The following is a 10182-nucleotide window of genomic DNA, read 5'->3' on the forward strand; positions in this document are numbered from 1 at the left end:
GGCCACTCTCTGCTGTGGCCAGGGAGTGCAGTGGAGGATGGCCCAGGTGCTTGGGCCCTGCACCCCATGGGAGACCAGGAGAAGCACCTGGCTCCTGCCTTCGGATCAGCGCGGTGTGCCAGCTGCGGCGCGCCGGCAGTAGCGGCCATTGGAGGGTAAACCAATGGAAAAGGAAGACCTTTCTCTCTGTCTCTCTCTCTCACTGTCCACTCTGCCTGTCAAAAAAAAAAAAAAAAAATCAGAGTACCAGCGGCTGGCTTGTGGCACAGTGTGTTAAGCTGCTGCCTGTGACACCAACATCCCAAGTGAGCACTAGTTTTAGTCCTGGCTTCTCTGCCTCCCATTCAGCTCCTTGCTAGTAAGCCTGGGAAAACAGTGGAAGAAAACAGTGGAAGTGGGCCCAGGTACTTGGGTCCCTGCCACCCATATGGGAGAGCCAGATAGAGCTGCACACTCCTGGTTTCAGCCTGATCCAGCCCTGTCCATTGTGACACTCTGGGGAATGAACCAGCAGATGGAAGATCTCTCTGTCCCTCCCTCTGTGTGACTTTTTCAAATAAATAATTCTTTTTTAAAAAAATGCACAAAAACGTGAATTATCAGGTGACTATTAAAAAAAAAAAACATCATGCTCTAAGTACCAGGTAAAGCTGTCACCTGTGATGTTGGCATCCCATATGGGTGCTGGTTCAAGACCCAGCTGCTCCACTTTCAATCCAGCTCCCTAATAATGTGCCTGCATTAGAAGCGGAGGAAGGCCCAGGTCCTGGGCCCCTGCACCCCTATGGGAGACCCAGAAGCAGCTCCTGACTCCTGGCTTTGCCCTGGCCCAGCCCCAGTGGTTGGAGCCATTTGGGGAGTAAACCAGCAGATGAAAGATCTTTCTCTCCTCCTCCTCCTCCCTCTGTAACTCTGCCTTTCAAGTAAATTAAAAAATAAATATTTAAAAAAAGAAAGGAAAAGAAGAAGGCATTTCAAAATGCAAATTCTGAGGCACCGGTATCCTGGAAGATAGAATAAGGAAGGTGGACTCTTGCATCCAATACATAGAATCACTAAGAATATGACAGGGACAAATGCAGACTGACCTAAAAGTGTTCTATTGGACAACATTGCTATTGGTGTTGTGATTTTCCAAAATGGTATATAACGGGGCCGGTGCTGTGGCATAGTGGATAAAGCCGCCGCCTGCAGTATTGGCATCCCATATGGGCGCTGGTTCGAGTCCCAGCTGTGCTACTTCTGATCCAGCTCTCTGCTGTGGCCTGGGAAATTAGTAGAAGATGGCCCAAGACCTTGGGCCCCTGCATCCATGTGGTAGACCAGAAGAAGCTCCTGGCTCCTGGCTTCAGATCGACACAGCTAAGGCTATTGTGGCCAACTAGGGAGTGAACCAGCAGATGAAAGACCCCCCCCCACCTCTGTGTAACTCTGACTTTCAAATAAATAAATAAATCTTTTAAAACATGGTGTATAATACCAAACAATTTACACCATAGTTGTATTCCTGGAAAAGACAACAGTGCAGAAACACTTTATGTTTCTGCTTTCCTTTATTCAAACTAAGTACCTGGAAGACCATCTCCCTAAAAACAACTGAGAATTCTGGATAGAAGTGTATATATTATATGTGTGTGTGTGTCTGTATATATGGGGGGGGGGGCATTCACGTGGAAGTCAGAGTGGCAGAGAGAGACAAAAAGATCTTCCATCTGCTGGTTCACTCCTCAAATGGCCACAACAGTCAGGGCTGAGCCAGGTTGAAGCCAAGAGCCAGGTGCTTAAATTTTAAGTGCTTTGATGAGCAGCTAAAACAAAGACATTTTCATGACAGGGGCCGGCATTGTGGTGCCTACAACACCAGCATCCCATATGGACACCAGTTTGAGTCCCGCCTGCTCCACTTCTGATCCAGCTCCGTTCTAATGTGCAGCAGCAAATGGCCCAAGTGTTTGGGCCTCTGCGTCCACGTGGGAGACCTGGATGGAGCTCCAGGCTCCTGGCTTCAGCCTAGCCCAGCCCTGGCTGTTGTAGCCACTTGAGGAGAAGATGAGAGATTTTCTCCTTGTTTCTTTCTCTCCCTCTCAATTCTGCCTTGCAAATAAATAAGTACATCTTAAAAAAAGAAACAAAAAAAGAAATTTTCATGTCAAAACTAAGCGAAGGCAGGGGACATGGAGAGACAAACGGAACTGAAGCAAGTCTTGGCTCTGATGGCATCGCCTGGCTCGGTGCACCGGAGCCTTTGTCTGGGAAACACCCCAGAACCTCCTCACAAGGGGAATTCAACAGGAGATTCTCCCTCCTCAGCAATGGGGCTCAGACCACTACATCTTCACGGTAAAGTGAACCACAAGGACACCAGTCCTCTGCTCCCGAGGGAGGGCTGATGGCAGTAGATTCTGGGCTCAGAGAGTTATAAATAGATCCTGCATACACGACGTCCAAGAAAACGTCCAGAAGTCACGGGGGCGCAGGATCCGCCTGCATCGTCTGGAACTGTCCTTCACACCGCAAGCACTCCAGCAGCCCTGACTCAGGAGCAAGTTCTTGTCATTGTGGCAGAGAAAAAGCAAGTTCCCCACAGGCGCCGTGGTGCAGCGTGAGTATGCTGCTGGAGATGCCCACATCCCATACCAGAGCACTTGCCTTCAAGCACCCGCTCAGCGGCTGCTTTTTTAAAGATTTATTTATTTGGGCCGGCGCCGCGGCTCACTAGGCTAATCCTCCGCCTTGCGGCGCCGGCACACCAGGTTCTAGTCCCGGTCGGGGCGCCGGATTCTGTCCCGGTTGCCCTTCTTCCAGGCCAGCTCTCTGCTGTGGCCAGGAAGGCAGTGGAGGATGGCCCAGGTGCTTGGGCCCTGCACCCCATGGGAGACCAGGATAAGTACCTGGCTCCTGCCATCGGATCAGCGTGATGCGCTGGCCGCAGCGCGCTGGCCACGGCAGCCATTGGAGGGTGAACCAACGGCAAAGGAAGACCTTTCTCTCTGTCTCTCTCTCTCTCACTGCCCACTCTGCCTGTCAAAAAAAAAAAAAAAAAAAGATTTATTTGTTTGAAAGTCAGAGAGAGAGAGAGAGAGAGATCTTCCATCTGCTGGTTCACTCCCCAGATGGCCTCAATGGCTAGAGCTGAGCCAGGCTGAAGCCAGGAGCCAGGAGCTTCTTCCAGGTCTCTCACTTGGGGGCCAAGCACTTAGGCCATCCTCTGCTGCTTTTCCCAGGCCATTAGCAGAGAGAAATGGAGCAGCTGGGCTTGAACCAGCACATTGCAGGTTATGGCCTTACATGCTACACCACAATGCTGACCCCCTGCTCTGCTGCTGCACCAGCTTTCTGCTAATGCACACCCTGGGAGGCAGCAGGTGAGGGCTTAGATCCCCTACTATCTTTTCTAACTTTTTAAAATATTTATTTGCTTATTTATTTATTTGAGAGACAGAGTGAGCAAGCTCCCAACTATTGGCTCACTCCCCAAATGCCTGCAACAACCATGACTGGGCCAGGCCAAGGCTAGGTTCTAGGAATTCAGTCCAGGTTCCCCACGTGGGTTCCAAAGATCTAAGTCCCTGAGCCATCACCTGCTGCCTCCCAGGGTACGCATTAGCGGCAAGCTGGAGTCAGAAGCCGAAGCCAGGACTGAACTCTGGAATGGGGTGCAGGCATCTCGAGCTGCGGCTGAACTGATAAGTGGATGCCCGCCCCCAGTCCTCCCAGCTATGGAATAGGCTGAGAGCTTGCAAGTTATCCACCCTCTGCCAGCCTCAGGCTTCTCATTGGCAGAGTGTCGATATGACTAAATGGAATGCATCCCAGGTGTTTACACAAGGGAGAGCATGCACTGACCTCAGCCACCACCTGTTATTAGGGTGTCAGCAATTGGAGGTAGATAGAAGTCATTCTAGAGATATTCAAGAAATGGCATGTGGCACTGGAGAGAGGGAGGGGCCAAGGATGACGGCCGGATTGCAGGCTTGAACTCCTGCGTGGAGGTGACGCCAACACTTAGCTGGAAAGCGATGCGGAGGAAGAGGAGGGACTCAGACGGAGAAAGAGGCTAGCAGCTTGGTGGGCTATCCAAGAAGAGGGGGCCAGAGGTCCACTGCATATTTGGATCTGGAACATGGATGAGCAATCTTTGCAATTTGAGACTCAAACTGTGGCAGCCATTCTCCAAAGATGGCTCCCGATGAACCAGAGCGCCTGCTCCAGACTCCCGCCTTTGGCCTGGCCCAACACTGGCTGTTGCTGACCTCTTTCTCTGTCTTGTCTTTCTGTCTTCAAATAGAAATACATACATATTTCCCAAAAAGAAGACCTGGCAGCTTCCACTTTTGTGCTTTGGGGACCCCTAAGCTTCCATGTGGGAAGGCAGCTACTCTGCTGCTGAGATCACCCAGAGGGGGAGCCCTGGACGTGTAGAGTGAGAGAGGGGCAGCCACCCCGGCAGCCTGCTGCTCCCACCGTGCAGGACACAAGCAGACAGCCAGCGTGGACATCCCAGCTCCAGTCACCTGCCCTCAGCCACGTGGCAGACCCTACCCAAGAGCACAGAGCCGCCAGCTGAGCCCCCATCAGCCTGCAGTACAAAATGCTTGTTGCCTTAAGCCACTGCGTGTGGACCAGTTTGTTATGCAGCAGTGGATTCCCAAACGGAAAGATGATGATGAAATCAGAACCCAAGATTATAGAGGGAATAGGGCTTGGGAACTCCACGGCAAGGACTAGGGAGAGGGATAAGACCGGCAAAGAGACAGAGAAAGAGAGGAGAGAGGCGAATCCCTAGAGCATGATATTCTATCAGAGAGTATCGAGTGTTCAAGAAGCCGGAATAGGGGAAGGCATGTGGCCTAGCGGCTAAGACACACACACACATCCCACGTCAGAGGGCCCTGGATCAACACCCAGCTCTGGCTCCTGACTCTAGCCTCCCGCTAATGGCTAATGCAGGCCCTGGGATGCAGGGGCGATGCTTAAGCAGTAGGGTTCCTGCCACTCAATGCGGGAAGCCCGCATCGAGCTCCTGGCTCCAGGCGTCATGCTGCCCCTCCTGTGGCTGTTACAGGGATTTGGGAGGTGAACCAGCAGATCCATGGGAGCTTGCTTTCTCTCCAGCCTCTCAAATAAATAACTAACTTTACAGGAAATTTAAAAAAAAAAAAAAAAAGAAGAATGTCCTGAAATATCAAATGCCAGCGAGAGGAAAGTAAGTGTCCTTGGATTTGGGAACAGGAGCTCCCTGGTGACCTTGACCAGGGCAATTTTAGTGAGTGATCAGAGTGGAAGCCATATGCACCAGAGTGCAGAAGGAGAGAGCAACAGAGTAACAAACGAAGCACACCCGAGCTACACCCCAACCCCAGTGAATCTCAGAGCACAGTGTTGGTGGCGGTGAACCCCATGTCCATTGTGATAGTATTCATATAACATCCAAAATTGGCAAAATGCAGGACCTTGCATTGTGGTGTAGATAGGCGGCCGCCTGCAATGCTGGCATCCCATACAGGAGTGCCCACTAGAGTCCCAGCGGTTCCTCTTCTAATCCAGCTTCCTGCTAGCTGCCTGGGAATGCAGCATAGGATGGCCCAAGTGCTTGGGTCCCTGCAACCCATGTGGGAGACTCAGATAGAGCTCTGGACTCCTGGATATCCCACCCTTTCATCACTCTTCCCTTCAAATAAATAAATTTTTAAAGATTTATTTTTTTTATCTGAAAGGCAGAGTTACAGAGAGGGAGAGATGCAGAGGCAGAGAGAGAGAGAGAGAGAGAGAGAGAGAGAGGTCTTCCATTAGCTGTTTCGCTCCCCAAATGGACACAACGGCCAAGGCTGGGCCAGATTAAAGCCAGGAGCCAGGAACTTCTCCCAGGTCTCCCATGGGGGTGGCAGAAGCCCAAGTACTTGGGCCATTTTCTGCTGCTTTCCTATGTGCATTAGCAGGGATCTGGATTGGAAGTGGAACTCGAATTGGCATCCATATGGGATGCAGGCACTGCAGACTGCAGCTTAACCCACTATGCCACATTGCTTGCCTCAATAAATCTTTTTGAAAGCATTTTTAAAACTCAATAAGAGGCTGGCGCCATGGCTCAATAGGCTAATCCTCTGCCTGTGGCGCAGGCACACCGGGTTCTAGTCCTGGTCGGGGCTCCAGATTCTGTCCCGGTTGCCCTCTTCCAGTCCAGCTCTCTGCTATGGCCCGGGAGGGCAGTGGAGGATGGCCCAAGTGCTTGGGCCCTGCACCCCATGGGAGACCAGGAGAAGCACCTGGCTCCTGCCTTTGGATCACCGTGGTGTGCTGGCCGCAGCGAGCCGGCCAAAGCGAGCCAGCCATTGGAGGGTGAACCAATGGCAAAAAAGGAAGACCTTTCTCTCTGTCTCTCTCTCTCACTGTCCACTCTGCCTGTCAAAAAAAAAAAAAAATTCAATAAGAGGGGTCAGCACTATGGCATAGAGGGTTAAGCCGCCTCCTGTGATACTGGCATCCCATATAGGCACTGGCTCTTGACCTGGGAAAAGCAGCAGCCCAAGTCGTTGGGCCCCTGTCACTTACATGGGAGATCCTGAAGAAGCTCCTGGCTCCTGGCTTCAGCCTGGCCCAGCCCTGGCCCCTGCAACCATTTGGGGAATGAACCAGCAGATGGAAGATCAATTTCTCTCTCTCTCTCTAACTCTGACTTTCAAATAAATTAATTAATCTTTTATTTTTAAATATATGTTTGTTTATTTGAATGGCAGAGTTACAGAGACAGAGAGAAAAAGAGCGGTCTTCCATTTGCTGGTTCACTCTTCAAATGGCCACAACAGCCAGAGCCAGGCTGATCTGAAGCCAAGAGTCAGGAGCTTCCTCCAGGTCTCCCATGCAGGTGCAGGGACCCAAGGACTTGGACCATCCTCTACTGCCCTCCAAAGCCACCAGCAGGCCACCAGCAGGGAGCTGGATCGGAAGTGGAGCAGCCAGACAGGAACCAGCGCCCATATGAGATGCCGGCCCTGCCTTCACTCTTCTTGCCACAGTGCTGGCCCCATAAATAAATCTTAAAAAAAAAAAAAAAAAAGGGCTGGGCCAGCACCGCTGCTCAATAGGCTAATCCTCCGCCTGTGGCGCAGGCACCCCGGGTTCTAGTCCCGGTCGGGGCGCCGGATTCTGTCCCAGTTACCCCTCTTCCAGTCCAGCTCTCTGCTGTGGCCCGGGAGTGCAGTGGAGGATGGTCCAAGTGCTTGGGCCCTGCACCCCATGGGAGACCAGGATAAGTACCTGGCTCCTGCCATTGGATCAGCGTGGTGTGCCGGCTGCAGCTCACTGGCCACGGCGGCCATTGGAGGGTGAACCAACGGCAAAGGAAGACCTTTCTCTCTGTCTCTCTCTCTCACTGTCCACTCTGCCTGTCAAAAAAAAAAAAAAAAAAAAAAAAAAAGGCTGGAGTGGGCCGTAGCACAGCAGGTTAAACTGCTACTTGGGATGCCTGCATCCCATACTGGAGTGCCAATTCAAGTACAAGTCCGCCACTTCTCATCCAGCTCCCTGCTAATGTGCCTGGGAAGGCAGCAGATAATGGCCCAAGTGTTTGGGCCCCTGCACCCATGTAGGAGACCCAGATGGAGTTCTTGGCTCCTGACTTCAGGTTGGCCCAACCCTAGCTGTTGCCAGCACTGGGGAGTGAACCAGCGGATGGAAGATCTCTCTATGTTTATACAAATAAAATAAAGAAAGAATAAAGAAGTTTGGTCATCATCTGGCGGGGAGCTAGGAGACAAGCCAGACAGTGCACATGTGGGGGCAAGGAAAGTATTTTTAAAAATAGAGGCTTGAGAGGGTTTAGATGCGAATGGGAACGAGCCAATAGAGGGAAAGACAGAAGACCTGTCCTTCTGATCAAACAGGACTCGTGCCTGGGGATAGACCTTCTCAGAGAGATCATGATTTCCTCAATAAATGCTCTCAGCCCCTCTGTTCCCCCTACCCTGCTCCCCATACCCACAGGCCAGGAGAAAGTAATCTTGGTGGCGACACCTAGTGGAGTAAAAGGGCACTGTCTCGATTCTTCACTCCACACACCCTCGCCCTGCCAGCTTTCTGACCACTACGGGTTACTTCTACACTTTTGCTCATTGCTAGCCCAGCCTGAGAGGCCCAGTGCTACTTCACAAGCCCCTCTGTCCCTCAGAGTCCACAGGGCCCCTTCACCATCCCTGGGGGCTCTGAACACTGGTAAGGAGGATGGAGCGCCAGGAGGAGGCGTGCCCCCAGTCACAGTCGGGTGAGCCCAGCCTGGTGAGCACAAGGTGAGTACTTCTAGCTGTTCAAGCTCTTGGGACTTACAGAGCTCCATCTGTGGGCACTGGGGTCGGAATAACCGAGTGTGAATCCTGGTTAGCTGGGAACTTGGCTTCTCCATGACACTGTTAAGAGGCTCTGGAAAGTGGAGCTGACAGAGCCAACCTCAGGGTTCACGGGGAGATTACTCGAGAAGAGGCACGGAAAAGCAGGTGCAGTCTGCAGGATGAGGGCCTCTCATGGTGACTGACAGGTGTGCAGGTGACTGGGGGGGGGTGGAATAACCCGCACTGCTCCCTCTGCCCTCCTGGGGTGGGGGGACAAGGGCTGGGCCCCCACGATCCTGCTTTCTCCGAGGGTGCGATCAGCACTCTTGGAGAAGGGCAGAACCTTCGGCCCCCACACTTCTGGACACCCCCAGTCACCAGTCCAATGGGGCAGAAACAACTCTACAGAGTGAGACCCCAATCCAGAGCCCCTGCCAGTATCTCATCCCTCACTGTGCACTGCCACACTGTAACCATTATGTGTGGGGGCCGGCGCTGTGGCATAATGAGCTAAGCCCCCACCAGCAGTGCCAGCATCCCATATGGACACTGGTTCGAGTCCCGGCTGCTCCACTTCTGATCCAGCTCTCTGCTATGGCTTGGGAGGGCGTGGAAGATGGCCCAAGCGCTTGGGCCCCTGCACTTGTATGGGAGACCTGAAAGAAGCTCATGGCTCCTGGTTTTGGACTGGCCCAGCTCTGGGCATTGTGGCCATTTGGGGAGTGAGCCAGCGAATGGAAGACCTTTTTCTCTGTCTCTCCCAGAAGAAGTCCCTGGCTTCAGATTGGTATAGCTTCAGCCATTGTGGCCATCTGGGGAGTGAACCAGCAGATGGAAGACCTTTCTCTCTCTCTGCCTCTGCATCTCTCCCTCTCTGTAACTCTGTCTTTCAAATAAGTAAATAAGGGCCGGCGCCGCGGCTCAACAGGCTAATCCTCTGCCTAGCGGCGCCTGCACCCCAGATTCTAGTCCTGGTCGGGGCACCGGATTCTGTCCCAGTTGCTCCTCTTCCTGTCCAGCTCTCTGCTATGGTTCAGGAGTGCAGTGGAGGATGGCCCAAGTGCTTGGGTCCTGCACCCCATGGGAGACCAGGAGAAGCACCTGGCTCCTGCCATCGGATCAGTGCGGTGCACCGGCCACGGCGGCCATTGGAAGGTGAACCAACGGCAAAGGAAGACCTTTCTCTCTGTCTCTCTCTCACTGTCCACTCTGCCTGTCGGAAAAAAAAAATAAGTAAATAAATCTTTTAATAAAATAAACCCTATCCTTGCTTTGAGGCCCAGGTCATCTCGTCCAAGAAATTTTCTCCTCTTCTCTGTTGCCACCTCCCCCCAGCCCCAAATTGGTAGTGGCTGCCCTTGGCTTCCTTCCTAGGGCACTTTTCATCTCGTGTCCTGTTCTACTCCCACAGCTCCTATTGCAACCAACCTAATTTATTCATTCAGCAAATATGTATCGAGTGTCTTTTGTGGGCCAGGTATTGTTCTAGGTTCTGGATGGTGAACAAGACAGGCCCCTGGAATCAACATTCGGTGCTAGAGGTAAACCAAGGACCCATTATATGGTATCAGGTGTAAGCCATGCCTGGAAGGAGATAAAGGCAGACTGGGGGTAGCAAGGGAGGATCTTGTCCTCCGAGTGCATGATGAAGGCTCAGGGGATGATAAAGGCAACCTCCCTAGGCTAAGCGTGAGTGACCTGTATTTTAGGAACTGTTAAGTGGTCAGTGTGACAGGACGGGAGTGAGTGAGAGATAAAGGAATAGGAGATGTGGTCAGAGAGGGAGGATTCTGATTTTTTTTTTTTTTTTGACAGGCAGAGTGGACAGTGAGAGAGAGAGACAGAGAGAAAGGTCTTC

Source organism: Oryctolagus cuniculus, chromosome 17 (assembly GCF_964237555.1).
Source record: "Oryctolagus cuniculus chromosome 17, mOryCun1.1, whole genome shotgun sequence".
NCBI lineage: Eukaryota > Metazoa > Chordata > Mammalia > Lagomorpha > Leporidae > Oryctolagus > Oryctolagus cuniculus.